The sequence below is a fragment of the Acomys russatus genome, chromosome X (genome assembly GCF_903995435.1).
Source record: "Acomys russatus chromosome X, mAcoRus1.1, whole genome shotgun sequence".
Taxonomy (NCBI): domain Eukaryota; kingdom Metazoa; phylum Chordata; class Mammalia; order Rodentia; family Muridae; genus Acomys; species Acomys russatus.
The window spans coordinates 100,898,660-100,915,596 of NC_067169.1; the positions used below are offsets into that span (position 1 = coordinate 100,898,660).

General features: G+C 35.6%; 1 pseudogene; it reads right to left on the minus strand.

Annotated features, from left to right (window-relative positions):
• Positions 1–14,727: 14,727 nt before the first annotated feature.
• LOC127185436 (elongation factor 1-alpha 1-like) lies at positions 14,728–15,927 on the minus strand (annotated as a pseudogene).
• Between the last annotated feature and the right edge of the window lie 1,010 nt (positions 15,928–16,937).

Sequence of the window (16,937 nt, forward strand, 5' to 3'; positions counted from 1 at the left end):
AGAGAAATGGAAACTTTTTTGAATGTATGAGAGTGACCCTTTGAGGACTCCTCTTAATGGAGGATATGGAGTCCCAACTGTCTGTCTTTAGTAGCTAAGCACGGCTTCCAGTGATAGGCCAGGGTTTCATTAGATCAAGTTGTTGGCTGAGGGAGTCTTGTAGAGATCCCCAAACAACCCAGTCTGATGCTAGGACTGACTATTGCTCTCCAAAAACTGACATCAGTGGCACTTTATTGATGACATCATCTACTCAGCTTATTGAACATAGAGAGATCAAACTGGTGCCTGCGTAGAGCATTTACCTCTATGTTTTAGTCTCTTTGGTGTCAGATTGTACTCTGAAGGCTAAGGATAGAGAAACCTGGACACCAGTCCAGAAACAAAAATATCCATCTACAATAGTCCTGCCTGCAAGATGTGATGAGGAAATAGTTGAACATAATATGTGAGAGTTGCCAGCCAATGTTGGATTTAACTTGAGCTCCTCACCACAATATACTGCTTTGATGGGCAACACCCAAAAACTGGATATTTCAGAAATGTAATATTGTTCCCTTCTCCAGTCATCATCAGAGAGGCTTCTTTAGGCAGCAGATGACAGTGAGTACAAAAATACGGAAAACACACACACACACACACACACACACACACACACAAAGAGAGAGAAAGAAAGCCCATAAAAATCACAAAATTGGGAACCATAATAAAATTGGAAAGCCAAAGTGCAGTAGTACAAAAAAATGCCCAAAGTATTTTGATGAAGACATCCTAATTAGGGCTTAATGCTCCAATGTGAGACAATATGAGACATAACAAACTAACAAAGAACAAAGATACGATTGAGTTAGTGTTGTACTGGTCAACTATTGATGGGCATGGAGTCTACCATTATGTGTGACTAGTACACCCGGTAAAGACTCCATTGGAGAAAATTGTTCCATTTGAAAGGAAATGAAAATTGGAGAGAGCTTCTAGGTTAGGGTTGGGAGTTCGTGTCTAGTTCCTCTTTTCAGCATTGAGACTCTACTTTTCTAAAACCTATACAGGTCCTATGAATGCTACAATGACCTCTGTGAGTTTATGTTTGCACTACTTCTGTTGTGTCTAGAAGACACTGTTTTCCTTGGTGTCTATCCATTCTCACTGGCTCTTACAAACTTTCCACCTCTTCTGCATAGCTCATGTAGTATTAGAGGAGTATTTTGATTAAAATGTCCTATTTAAGGCTCAGTGATCCAAAATCTGTCATTCTTGTGTACCTTGTCTCATTCTGAGTCTCTGTGTTAGTTTTTATCTAGTGGATAGGAAGCTTTTTTGATGATGACTGAGCTAGTTCCTGACCTATGGGTGTAATAGCATGTCATTAGGAGTCATTTTATTGTTATGCTTCTTTAGTAGAACAATATTACTTGTTTTTATCTAAGGCACATTGCCTGTACATTCTAAGATTCTTGGCTACCTGAGCAGTGTGAGGAATGTGATCCATCATGTAGAGTAGGCTTTAAAAACATTCAAAGTGTGGTGGTTATCCCCATAATTATACAACTATTGCACCAGTATTAGCATGCAAGCAGGTCACTGTTGTAGATAAAAGGGTTGTAGCTGGATTCATGGCTACTTTTCTCCTCTCATGGCATACTGACTAGCTTTGAGTGCTAGTAACACTAATCAGTCAGTAGGGATGAAAGCTCTAGTTAGACATCTGCTAATAATAAAAAAAAAATCATTTTCAAGTACTTCTCAGCTTTACCTTACCTTTGGAGAAAATTACAGTGTCCTTTGGAGAGTATTCTCTGTTATTACTGATTTGTATTATTTTTTCCCTTTATACAGAAAATTTATATTATACAATAAACTTCATACAACCAGAAGAATGACAAAAATCAGGGATTATATTAACATTACATTCATAGTATTTTGGCTGTTTGTATTTGGCAACCATGAAGAAAGCAACTTTCCTATCTTGGTGGGTCTAAAATTCTGAAAGTAAATCCATATCTATCATATCTCATCTCTATCAAATTAGAACATCTATCTAGACCTAAAAACACCTTAACTCCCAAACAACTAAGCTTAATTGTGAAGCTAAGCTATCTGTTCTTCAACCCCACTGTTATTGTTAATTGCACATTTTAAAAAGGAATTTTTTAAAAAGCTATACAAAATATGGACTTAAATTACAAAATTATTTAATTCTTTTTATATGAAGTAGAAATTGCTGGTGTTATATTAAGAGTGCTTTGTAACTAGCACAAAATTGTTTTATTATTTTTCCATCATTCTTTGATTTCTCAATTTGTCCTCATCTATAGGCCACACAAATGTCCTCCTTCGCAGGAGCTTATAGACTAGGATGAGTATTCAAGATAGACACATAAGTCTTTTTGTGTTGAATAACAGTAACTAGAAAACTATGGGGTTTTTCAAATCTTTTTCACAGCTACAGGCAACTTACCTTAGCCAAAGTTGTTTTTTCATTGTAATAGTCATATTAGATATTTTGTATTACATTAACATCAACTAGGTTGGCATGAAAGGTATTGAAATGCCACACTATAAATCTGTATGTTCCTTCTCAAGTCTCTGATGAAGTTGAAGACCACGTAGCTTAGTTTTAAAATGAACCTTAGTTGTTTAGGGGTTAAGGTGTCTTTAGGTCTAGATAGATGTTTTAAGGTGATATGACAATATGTGATGGAGATTGATTTACATTCAGAATTTTAGATGCACCAAGAGAGGAAAGACGTTTTCTTCAAAGCTGTCACATACAAATAGCCAAAACTCTAAGAGTATAACATCTATATAATTCCTGAGTATGTCATGGTTCTTCTTGCTATAGGTAGTCTATTGTATATATGTGTAACAATATAAATGTATATGTAAAAAATTAAACTAAATAAAAAATTTAAAAAACCTGTAAGTTACAAAGCATTCAATAGTCTGTTATCCATAAATAAATAAAGGGGTGGGCTGTGGAACAAAATGTTAAAGAACGGCCTAGCATATGCATGGTCCTGTGTGTTGTGAGTTCTCCCTCCATAGGAGAAAAACATATTCTCCAATTAGCATATAATTCTGCTTTTGAGACTCTTTCATTAATACCTTATTGTTAGTAGCTCTTTGTACCCTTTAGGCTAGCCACAAGTTAAAGAAAATGTGTCCTATGGTTATTAATAAAAATTTTATTAGCCTTCTGAGTTGTAGGATAAATTTGGCAGTCAAAAAGTTTTTTGCATTTTGTGATTTTAATTTCTTGCCATATTTTAAGTACCACGCATGTAGGCGCCATTGAAAAGGAAGGCAAAAATTATCTTAAGGGAAAAGAATAGTAGAAGACAGATGATATGTAGTGGAAATGGGAAAAATGCAAGAGAGTTTTAAGAAGGGAGAGAAAAGATTAAGACATGTAAAGAATGGTATTTACCACTACAGATGTTTGAAATACCCATGCATGAACCCACTATTTAACAAGCTTAATATGTATGTATATATTCATTTCTTGAGAACTCTATTCAAAGAGTTTAATTAGAGATGCCAAGAATGTTTCTCTCTGAAGCCATATTGCTGTGATGAGACACCATGACCAGGGCAACATTTATGAAGGTAAACACTTAATTGGGGCTGGCTTACAGTTTCTGAGGTTTATTCTATTATCATCATGGTGGGAAACATGGCAACATGCAGATAGACGTGATGCTGGAGAGGTAGCTGATAGATTTACATCCAGATCATCAGGAGGTGCAGAGAGACAGAGAGACACAGACACAGACAGACTAGGCCTGGCTTGAGCATTTGAAACCTCAAAGACAACCCTCAGTGACACTTTTCATAGAAAAAAGTCACACCTTTTCTAACAAGGTCACGCTTACTCCAAAAAGACCACACCTCATAATAGCCTATGGGGCATATTTTATTCAAACTGCCATACCATAGGTTGCAGAATAAAATAAATAAATAAATAGAAGACAAAAACAACAAAAAAAACAAGTGTTAGAGTACCACATGAAGCATACCTCTATTAAATTGTTGGTAAGAGATGTCTTGGAGACCCAAAAAACAGTTAATATTATTATTATTGATCTTGGTTTTCTACCAGAACTTCATCATATATGCATATACCATACAGTATAGCCCTATTGCTAAAGACATGACATAGGTCATGGACATGGTCAGAGGACATAGAAAAATTTAGTACAATTTATTTGGAAGCTTCTTTTATGCCATCAATATTTCATAATACTACAAGTTTATATGTATCCTTCTGAGGTAGAAACATTATCAACCATCTTATACAGGTGTGAAACTCGCCTGCTGCAATAATGACTATCCTAGCATGACCACCACTCTAACAGTTGCACAAATGTTATTAATTTATCTATATTCTTACAGATTGAAAAATTCAATCTTCAAACTATAATCCTTTAAACCTCTAAGGCTAATAAGTATTTTCTTTATAAACTATAAAACCGTGAGTAACCTGTTAAAGCAATATAAAGTTACCTAATTGAAACACTATTCACACATTCATCTTCATTATTCTAGTACCCAGTCTCTGAACCTCTTATCATATTTATTTTTGCCTTCTAGATTATTTTATTTTTTAGTATTCATTAATCAAACAAGGTATTACATTTCATTATGATATTTTTAAATGTAAATGCCATGTACATCAAAAATATTCATATCCACTATATTTATCCAGTTATCACTGCCTCCTTTCACTTCCAAATCCCCGTGGAACAATTATGATATCTACACCATTTCAAATCCTTATCTTCTGGATTTCACATATTAAAAGAAAAGGCTACAAATATGTATATTTGTAACACTTGCTGATTTTACTTAATACAATCATCTCCATTGGCACACATTTTCCTGCATAAGTCCATTTTTTATTGTTGAATAAGATTCTATTTTATTTATAGATTGCATTTTCTTTTTCCATTCATTTGTTGATGAATACCTTGACTGATTATATTGCTTGGATATGATAACACTCTACAATTATATATTAATTACTTTATCAGATACCTTTATCATTATAACAAAATACTCATTGTAAGAAAGATGCAATTTATATTAATTATATGAATTATTTTTGGTGCCTTGATTATGTTCTTCAACAAGTGTGCACTGGTCTCAATATTGATGCTGCCTTTTTGAAGAACTTGGAATAGACATGAAGCTTTCTAGAGTTTCACTCAAACTTTTGTCCTTCAACATAGAAGACTAGAAAAGCTAAAGTCTGATAAGCATCTATATAGGTATTCCTCCCAATCCTGTATTTATATACCTTCCCTTTATTGTCAGAAAACACTAATCCTATTATAATCTATAATTAAAAAGTCATAAGATCATATGAGGTCCACATAGGATTTAAATAGATGACATTTTCATTTTCATAGGTGGCATGAATTTGCAGAAAATGGGATATTTATTGAAGATAGCCAGAATAAGTGCATCACCCTATATAAAATAATGTATAATAGATTCATGTTTTAATGCTGGATGAGGATGCATTCAAGATTCATAGGGGATGTTTATCATTAAAATAATTAACTATAATAAAATTCACTAGAATGTTGAAATAATCAACATTTGTGATATTTCACTCAATTAATAACATACTAAGGGAAATGTAACATTTTAAGCAAAGTATAACTTAGACAAATTTCAGAAGACCCTTTTGATTTAGTTCACAAGTAACTTTGTTTCTATATTCTTAACATCTGAACCTAAGTACACCAAAAACTGTTCTACTGATATATGACCCTGAAATCACTATAGGATTTTCAGAGACACATCTTATTAAGCTCATTTTACTAGGACAGCATAAACCCCAAAAGAAATCATAGTCATTTTTTGACTCATAAAATGCAGGAGACAAAGAAAGTAGGTTTCTTTTCCCAATTATTAATGAAGTAGAACATTAAAATAATATCTACTTAAGAGTTGTCAATAATCAGTTTTATTATATTTTGTGAACTCTAAATTTTAAAATGAGTTCTACTCAATAGGTTTTATGTATTATAGAATATTAAATATGACTTGCATATACAATAAACTGAAGGATTTAAATAGAATATTTTTAACACTTAGAGGGATGAGGGAGATGAAATCATAATTGAATCCATATAAAGGAAAATCAATTTAATCAGAGTGGAGGAACAATTCTATAGACTAAAAAGAATCCTTTATTCAAGACAAAATATAAAATGAAATAATTTTAATCAAATATATCAAAATAATTAACACTTCTCCATCAAATTTCAACAAACTTTGATTACTATTTCTCTTGATACTTATTAAAAAGAATTAAATGAGATTGAAGAATTTGGGGACAATTTCTATATTTCACTTTAAAAGGTTTAAAACAGTTAATGCTTTCCTTTTTAAAACCCTTTATCTTGCTGTTCAAAATTTAGTTGATAAAAGAAATAGCTAACATATATGATTCACATTCTTGAGAACAAAAAAGTACTTGTATAAATAATAATATACATATAACTTCATATAAAGATGGTTTCTATGCTAGCTGGGTATGGTAACATCAAGAAACTTAGCATAATGAGAATTAAAGCAAGTAGATAAGGCTGCACAGGGAAAATTTTCTTAGAAAAGAAACAGAAGTTTGTCTTAATTGTTTTTACATTTTACAACTGTAACTTAGAAATACTTTGAGTCCTTCCTTTCCAATGTGGATCTCTTTGATCTCCAATTGTTGTTTTATTGCTCTAGCTAGAACTTCAAGGTTGATATTGAATAGATATGGAGAGATGGGGAGCCTTTCCTACTCCATGATTTTAGTGGAATTTCTTTGAGTTTCTCTCCATTTAATTTCATGTTGGTTATCAGCTTGCTGTATATAACCTTAATTATGTGCTGTGTATCCCTGATCTATGCAAGATTTTAAACATGCATGGGTATTGGACTTTGTCAAATGTTTTTGTTGGCATCTAAGTAGATCATGTGATATTTTTCTTTCAGATTCTTTATATGGTGGATTACATTGGTGGATTTCCATATATTGAATCATGCCTGTATGCCTAGGATGAAGCCCACTTGGTCATGGTGAATGATATTTTTGATATGTTCTTGGATTCGCTTTGAGAACATTTCATTGAGTATTTTTGCATTAATGTCCATAAGAGAAATTGGTCTGAAATTCTCTTTATTTGTTGGTGTTTTGTGTGGTTTAGGTATCAAGGTGAGTGTGGCATCATAGAATGAGTTTAGTGATGTTCCATCCATTTCTATCTTTTGGAGCAGTTTGAAGAGTAACAGTATTACTTCTTCTTTGAAGGTCTGGGCTTGGGCTTGGGATTTTTTTGGTTGGAAGACTATTAACAACTGCTTCTATTTCTGTAGGAGAAACGGGATTATTTAATTTGTTTATGTGATCTTGATTCTCCTTTGGTAAGGGGAATCTATCAAAAATTGTCCATTTCATTTAGATTCTCAACATTTTGTGGCTTATAGGCATTTGAAGTAAGACCTAAAGATAGTATACATAAGTGATCCAAAAAATTCCACTAGAGAGCACCTTCAGCTGATAAACACCTTCAGCAAAGTGAACAGAAACAAGATTAATTAAAAAAAAACAGTAGCACTCCTGGATACAAATGACAAACAGGATGAGAAAAAATTAGGAAAATTACACCCTTCACAATAGCCACAAATAATATAAAGTTTCTTGGTGTAACTTTAACCAAGCAACAAGTGAAAGACTTGTATGAAAAAAAAAATTCAAGTCTCTAAAGAAAGATATTGAAGAAGATATCAGAAGATGGAAATATCTCCTAGGATCATGGACTGAGATTATAAAGACAGTAAAAATGGCCATCTTACCAAAATCAATCTACAGATTCAATGCAAGTCATATCAAAATACCTACACAATTCTTTACAGACTAGAAAGCTCAATTCTCAACTTCAAATGGAAAAAACAAAAGCATCAGGATAGCTAAAACAATCCTATACAATAAAAGACCTTCCAGAGGAATCTCCATTCTTGATCTCAAGCTGTACTATAGAGCATGGTACTGGCATAGATATAGGTTGATTGATCAATGGAATTGCACCAAAGTCCCAGAAATAAAAACACACAGCTATGGACACCTTAATTTTTAAAAAGAAACAAAAACCATACAATGGAAAAAAGATAGCATCTTCAAAAAATGGTGCTTGTCCAACTTGATGTCTACATGTATAAAGATGCAATTAGAACCATATTTGTCACCATGCACAAAACTCAAGTCCAAGTGGATTAAAGACCTAAACATAAAACCAGACACACTAAATCTGGTAAAAGAAAAAGTGACAAAGAGCCTTGAGCTCATTGGCACAGGAGACAACTTCCTGAACAGAACACCAATACTTCAGGTTCTAAGATCAACAATTAATAAATTGGACTTCATGAAACTGAAAAGCTTCTGTAAAGCAAAAGACACTGTCAACAGAACAAAATAAAAGCCTATATATATTGGAAAACGATCTTTATTAACTCTATATCCAACAATTGTCTAATATCCAAAATATATAAAGAACTCAAAAAATTAACCAATAAGCCAAATATTCTAATTAAAAATGTGGTACAAAGCTAAACAAATAATTCTCAACGAAGGAATATTGAATGGCAAAGAAACACTTAAAGAAATGCTGAAAGTCTTTAGTCATCAGGAAATCCAATTAAAAACTACTTTGAATCCTACAGGTCCTTTCATCCCTTCATTCTTCTACCCACTCTCAGTGCTCCACAAGAATGTCAGCAAGGAGTCCCAACATCTGTCCCAATCCCCTGCTGCATGGAGTCTCTCAGAGGACAGCAATATTGGGCTAATATCCACTTACAAGTGATTATCTACCATGCATGTCTTTCTGGGTCTGGATTACCTCATTCAGGATGGTCTTTTCTAGTTCCACCTATTTGAATACAAAGTTCAAAATCTCCTTGTTTTGAATAGCTGGGTAGAATTCCATGGTGTATATGTACCACAGTTTCTTCATCCATTCTTCAGTTGAGGGACATCTAGGTTGTTTCCAGATTTTGGTTATCATGAATAAAACTGCTATGAACATAGTTGAGCAAATGTCCTTGTTGTATGGTGGAGGATCTTTTGGGTTTATTCCCAGAAGTGATATAGCTGGGTCTTGTAGCTATTCCCAGTTTTCTGACAAAGCGCCAGATTGATTTCCAAAGTGGTTGTACACGTTTGCATTCCCACCAGCAATGAAGGAGTGTTCCTCTCTCTCTCTGCATCCTCATCAGCATGTGGTGTCACTTGAATTTTTGATCTTAGCCTTTCTGGTAGGTGTTTGATGGAATCTCAGAGACATTTTGCTCTGCCTTTCTCTGATGACTAAGGATGTTGAGCATTTCTTTAGGTGTTTCTCCTCCATTCGGTGCTCCTCTGTTGAGGATTATCTGATTAGCACTGTATCCCATTATTTAACTAGATTATTTGGTTTGGTGGTGTTTAATTTCTTGAGTTCTTCAGGAGCCCACAGAGATACCATCAAGGCCAGTGGATCTGAGCCCAAGGGGACCTGTACAATCTGTTGCACCAACCAAGGACAATGCATGCAGTAAACCTAGATACCCTGTTCATATCTAGCCACCAGATAGCCAATTCTCCATGCTTGTGGGGAGAGTGTGACTGCCTCTGACATAAATTCTGGTGCCACCCCACCCCAATTTGATCACTTCTCCTTGGTGGGGAGGTCTGACTGGCACACAGAGGAAGGGGAAGCAAGTTATCCAGATGAGACCTGATTGGCTATGGTCATATGGTGGGGAAAAAGGTCCCCTTCTGCCAGAGGTCTAGGAGAGGGGAATAGGGCAGAAGGGGAAGGGAGGGTGGGATTTGGATGATGCAATTGAGGAGATTGTAATCTGCATATAATCTCAATAAATTATGGTACATTTTTAAAAAAGAAAAAAATGACTCTGAAATTCATTGTTACACCTATCAGAATGGCTGAGATAAAAAATTCAAATGACAGCACATACTGGCAAGAATGTGGAGAAAGGGGAACACTCCTCCATAGCTGCTGGGAGTATAAATTTGCATAACTACTTTAGAAATCAATCTGGTGTTTTCTCAGAAAACTGAGGATAGTGCTACCTCAAGATCCAGCTATACCACTTCTGGACATATACCTGAAAGATGCTCAATTATGTTCATAACAGCTTTCTTTGTAATAGCCAGAATCTGGAAACAATCTAGATATCTTTCAACCAAAGAATGGATAAAGAAATTGTGGTACATTTACACAATGGAATACTACTCTGCCATTAAAAACAAGAAGATTTTGACCTTTTCAGTCAAATGGATGGACATAGAAAAGATCATCCTGAGTGAAGTAACCCAGACCCAGAAAGTCAGGAATGGTGCATGGTATATACTAACTTATAAGTAGATATTAGCCCAACCTAGATGTTCTCTGAGAGAATCCACCCAGCAGGGGATCAGGACAGACACTGGGACTCACAGCCAGAATCTGGGCTGAGTGTTGAGAATTGTATGGAATAGTTGGGGGATTAGAAGGACCTAGAGGGGTCAGGAGCTCCATAGGTACACAATCAAGGCTGATGGATCTGGACTCAGGAGGGCCTGCACATACTGATGCACCAAGCAAAGACAGTGCATGCAGAGAACCTAGGCCCTCTGTTCAGATGTAGTGGATGGACAGCTCATTCTCCACATCAGGGTGCACCTCAGTACCGAGTCAAGGTGAGGGACTGAAGATTTAACTCACACACACATACACACACACAATAACACAGTGGGTCCTTCATGCTAAGAGAGCAGCAGCAGCTTTTTATTCAGTGTTCAAAGAGCCTTCTTATAGGCAGCATAGCAGGAATGCCACTCGCAGGTGAAATCCCTCAAGAGGTGATTGCACATAGGAGGAAAAGTCCCGAGGAGGGGAGCGGTGCGTTCTCAGAGCAGTAAACTTGACTAGTTAACCAACATAAACACAGACACGGAAGGTGCTAGAAACAAGACATGAAACGACCAGGCAGCCCAGTCGGGCCTGGTTCCTACAGGGAGGTAGGCAACTGCCTCTGACATGAACTCTAATACCTGTCACTTGATCACTTCCCCTTTGCCAGGAAAGTCTTGTGGGCACCCAAAGGAAGTAGACACAGGCTATACTGATGAGACCTGACAGGCTGTGGTCATATGGGGGACAGATGGGCCTCCCCCCTGTCAGAGGCCAGAGGAGGGAGGGAAAGGGTGGAAGTGGGAGGGAAGGTCAGATGGGATGTTAAGAGTGAGAGGATAACAATTAGGATATAATCTGAATAAATTATAATAAATAAAAATAGTAATTTAACATAATGTGCTTAAGAAAGTGAGGAAGAAAGGAAAAAGGAAAAAATATTTTTTTTAATGTAAAAACAAATGATTAAACAAGTACAGCACTTTTTTCATTCAGTTAAAGTAAGAAATTACAGTCTGAAGTTTGATTTTTGTCAGCTTATTTTCAGCTTGGAGAAACACTCCTTTGGTAAAAATCCAGTCATAGCTAGAATTTATTTTAAGATTGTTGTATTTAAGCAAATATTTCCACAGATTTGCTGTGCTGCCCCTTCACTTCGATGACAAGTTGACATTGATCATGATGAAAGCTTTCCTCTAAAAGAAAAGACATGGTTCTCAGTGTTGATTAAGAGTATGTGTTTTATTGTCTCTCAAAAGTCACTAGTGCAAAGTGCCCTATGTTCTCATTTCTCTAGCCATGTGTTACTGATTGACTTTAACTTTTTATTAAGTATTTTCATTTCTAAGCTAAAGTCCATTTGTTCTTTTCTCTTTTATATACAACTTGTTTTGTAATCTATTTTTTCTTCTGATATTTTTATGTGCACATATGGGAATACATATATAATTTTCCATCTACCTGTTGTTTGTATGGAAGTTCTAATAAATACAACATCTGGAAGAGTACTTTCAAGAATGAGAGAAAGTTGATCTACATTTTGATTGTGAGATGGTCAAACTGGTTACACATTAATAATTGTTAAATACTGATTAATACCATCAAAATTATCTTTTCTAGTTTCTGAGATGAAGAATGCATGAAATTACCCTACTCAATTGTAAAATACCAAAAGATTTTCTTCACAGATAAAACCATAGAATTATAGATATCTTGATAATCTTGGTTTAATAATTATTAGTATTACTATTAATTGCATTCTCAATGCCATTAATATTCATTTTTAAAATGATTTATAGTTATATATTTGGTATATTAGGATAATTGCAAATGCTTTTAATTATATATATATACTAAAAGTACCCTTTGTTCTACAAGTTTCTTTGGTACTGGTGTCTATAACAGCAGTTTGCAAACTTAAATAAGTGAGATTTTCTTCTATTTTATGATTTTATTTCTGTGTAATTAAGGGACATAATGCACAAATAAACACTTCATAATTGATTGAAGCAAAGGTAGGAATTCATTAAGGACATGAACCTGGAGGCAGAAACAAAAGAGAAATGAGAGTGCTACTTACTGGCTTGTTCCCCATGACTATTTTCTTTAAAGATTCAGGACAACCTGTCCAGGGATGCACCATCAAGAGTGATCTGGGCCTTTACATATCAACTATTAATCAAAGACATGCCCCCAACATTTGTCTAAAGACATGCCCCCAACATTTGTCTAAACTAATCTGATGGGAACATTTTCTCCATTAAAGTTTCCTTTTTTAGGTAAGTCAAGCTTGTATCAAGTTGACAAAACACTAACCATGACTTTTTTTGAAACTCCTTATCAATTGCGCAAAAATAATTTGGATAAAAGGAAATGTAGCTTGATCTCTGTATTGACCCATATTGCCATTACTGGTTCTAACGACCAGTATTTTCTGACATAATTATGCATCCAATAATTCATTCTAGAAAGGTAATTACATACTTCCTAAGAAACAACATATAGCCATAACTATGTAAAATTTGCAACTGGGCAAAATGATGCTTTAATCCCTTCTACTATTTATAATGGCTGAATCTATTTTTTATATTCTAATTTAATTATATTTATTGCTTCCATTTTTCTCCTCCAAATTATCCTATAAACCTCTCTACAACCTTTTTCTATATTCATGGTCTTCCTTTTACCAATTGTTATTACATGCATATATATATATATACATAACCTGTTGAGTTCATATAATATTACCTTTATTGTCTCACTCTGGCCATTTGGCAGTGAACAAACAACCAATTGGTGTACTCTTCCCTGGGGAAGACTATTTCTTCTGCTCCCAGCATTTCTTAGCTTCCTGTAGTTCTTTCTGTAAGATTCAGTGCTTCTCTGCTTTTCCTATCCACTTTGGCATGCCATTGGTGTCATCTTTATTCAAATCACATTTGTATAGTCACATTACTGAGAATTTTGAGCTGTAGCATCTAATATTACTAGGAGATAGAGTGTAACAGCAAACTCCGAGATCTTCTGGCTCTTACAATCTTTCTGCTCCCTCTTCTTTAAATTTCAATTAGCTTTTGGTGAAAGAGTGTTTTGTAGGTATAATGGGCTCTAAGACTCTGAATTTTGATTAGCAGTGCTTTTTCTATATGTTCTCTGTCTGTTGCAAAAAGTCATTTCCTTAAAAAGTGGCAAAGTCTAGACTTATCTGTGGGTCTAAGACAAATGTTTAAGTTGTTGTTATGGATTATGCTGGCTTAGTAAATTACTGGCTGTAGATTCTTATCCCATAACCCTGATTTCACTAGAACTGAGTAGTTAGCTAGGTTTCTAGCACAAGGCATAGTTTTCCTTGTGTTGGGTTAGAGAGATATTGGTTATTACCAAGGTTAGAGTCCTGCTATTCACCTTTAGGGTATTAAGCTGGGTAGGACTCTTCATTGCCTTCCACCTTTGGAAGCTTGTATGCCACCTCCTGGTATCATGAAAGCTAGTCCTTAGGAAGAGGACACAGAGGAGCTGCTGGGAAACACAAACTTCTGTGCACTGTTGATGGGATTACAAATTGGTGCAGCCACTATGGAATCAGTGAAAACGATTCTCAAAAATTTATCAAATCAACCATATGACCTAGTTTTACCACTCCTGGTCATATGCCATGGACTTGACATCTTACTCCATAGATGCTTGCTGAGCCATGTTCATTGTTTCTCTATTCACAATAGGTGGGAAATGAAAATGACTTTAAGTGCCCAACAATCAACAAATGGATAATGGAAATATTGTGTGTATACATTAAGGAACATTATTCAACTGTAATGAAACAAGGAAATCATGCAATTTGCAGGTAAATGATGGAACTAGAAAAGACCATATTAAATGTGGTAACCTAGACCCGGACACACACTGCATGGTATCTCTCTCTCTCTCTCTCTCTCTCTCTCTCTCTCTCTCTCTCTCTCTCTCTCTCTCTCTCTCTCTCTCTCTCATTTTTTCATTAAATATGTTTTAATGGGTCTCAAAATTCTGCGACATATTTTTGGCCAAATTGTTTCCATTAAAAATACTGATTCTGAAATCTAATAAAACTGTGCCCCCCAACACGCAGAAAAAAAAAATAGTCCACAAAACACTCTCCTTTCCTTCCGAAGGATTTACAATGCATTGTTATCACTAACCAATATTCTACTATTAAACCTAAAAGGGCAATTGAGACAAACATTTCTGATGCCTTTCTTCTACCACTGAGTAAGACTGGGGTGATAGGTATTACATATAATATTCATTTAGTTTTCTGGGCAGAGTTGACTATTTTGCCAGCTCCAGAAGCCTTCTTGTCCACAGCTCTAATGACAAGACAGTAACTGTCTGCTCCATGTCATGAACAGCAAAACGTCCTACTGGAAGATAGTCAGAGAAGCTCTCAACACATATGGGATTGTCAAGGACCATATCAACAATGGCTGCATCAGCAGACATCAAAAAGTTAGGGTCATCTTCCAGCTTCTTGTCAGAATGACAAACCACATTTTTTTTTTAAGTTCAGCAATCTTGTCTCCAAGAAGAGCTTCACTGAGTGCTTCATGGTGAATTTCAACAGACTTGATTTCTGTTGTGACATTAACTGGAGCAAAGGTAACCACCATACCAGGTTTAAGAATACTAGCCTCTACTCAGTCCACAGGGACAGTACCAATACCACCAAATTTATAGACAACTAGGAGGGGCAGTTGCTGGGGTTTGTCAGACAGACAAGTTGGTGGCAGGATACAATTCACAGCTTCCAGCAGTGTGGTGTCACGGGCACTACCATCATTGCCAGTGGCTTTCTATCCCTTGAACCAAGGCATATTAGCACTTGGCTCCAACATGTTGTCACCATTTCAACCAGAAATTGGCACAAATGGTACTCTGTCAGCTTTGTAGCCAATTTTCTTAATGTTGACACTGACTTCCTTAATGATTTCCTTGTATTTCTTCTGGCTGTAGAGTGGCTCAGTGGAATCCATTTTGTTGACACCAACAATCAGCTGTTTCATACCCAGGATGTAAGACAGAAGGGCATGCTCACGGGTCTGCCCAGTCTTGGAGATACCAGCTTCAAATTCACCAATACCAGCAGCATCAATTAAGACAGCACAGTCAGCCTGAGATATGCATGTAATCATGCTTTTTATGAATTTGTGTCCTGGGACATCAATGATAGTCACATAGTATTTGTTGGTCTCAAGTTTCCACAGGGAGATGTCAATAGTGATAACATGCTCACGCTCAGCTTTCAGTTTGTCTGAGACCCAGGTATGCTTGAAGGAGCCTTTTCCCACCTCTGCAGCCTCCTTTTCAAACTTTTGAGGGTTCTCTTGTCGATTCCACCTTATTTGTAGATCAGGTAGCCACCAGCAACTGGTTGTGTTGGACTTGCTGTAATTGAATCTATGTGTCCAATGATGACGATGTTGATGTGAGTCTTTTCCTTTCCCATGTTGGCTTTGAATTGGTGGTCGTTTTTATAACACCTGTGTTCTGATGGCAAACTCATTGCAAAAAAGGCATGATTTCTCTTACTGGAGGCTCCTACATTCATATTTTCTGATGTAAGCATTTAGTTTGTGGTGACAACAGAGATCAGGAAAGTAAACACAAACATTGCCAGGATAGAGGAATTAGGGAAAGGGACCAACAGGGTATTAGTAATATAATTAGGTAAATGGGAAAGGTATGGGCTCTTTAGGGAGGAAGAAGGAGATAAATACAAAATAAGCTAGGAGAAGGGTAAAGGGGAATGTAAGATTACAAGTGACTGGACAGGGAAAATGTGAAAATGGGGGCTCTTTAGAGAAGTGAGAGGAAGATAATCACAGGAGAAAGAGGAAGGAGGGAAAAATAACAATAAGGATTTCTGAGAAAAATGCAAAGAAACATGCTATTAATTATATACCCTTAAAGACCTATAATGCACATAACTCTGTATATAAACATGCATCTATAGTTTTTTATTAAGCAAAGAACTTTTTTAGCTCCTGAGCTTTATTAATGCCATCTATAGTTTTAATAAACGTTTCTCACCTGGGATGATAGTCTTCTCTCCAAGAGTTAAAGAACGTCTAACAAATATCAAGCATGAGATGCCATCTTTTGAGTTGTTGGCCAGGGCTGTCCAAGAGACTCTTAAAACATACTGCCTTTAGCTCTTCCCCTCATTTACCCCTCAGAAGTTGAAAGGACATTTTTATTGCAGAAAATACCATGAACTTAAGAAACAAGGCCTAGATCTCCCTGAACTAGAATTGACTTGAATCTTTTGTATGTAAGCAGCCATTATATAAACAAATAAATCAAATATATGGGAACAAATTTCAACAAAATTTAAAAGTTTTGTGTAAATTAATATTACATCTAACTAACAGTAAAACAAACATCCTTGTGGTTTACACATTCCTAGTAACTGAGAATAAAAATCTAAGAACAAACACAAATCTTTGTACAGTATAA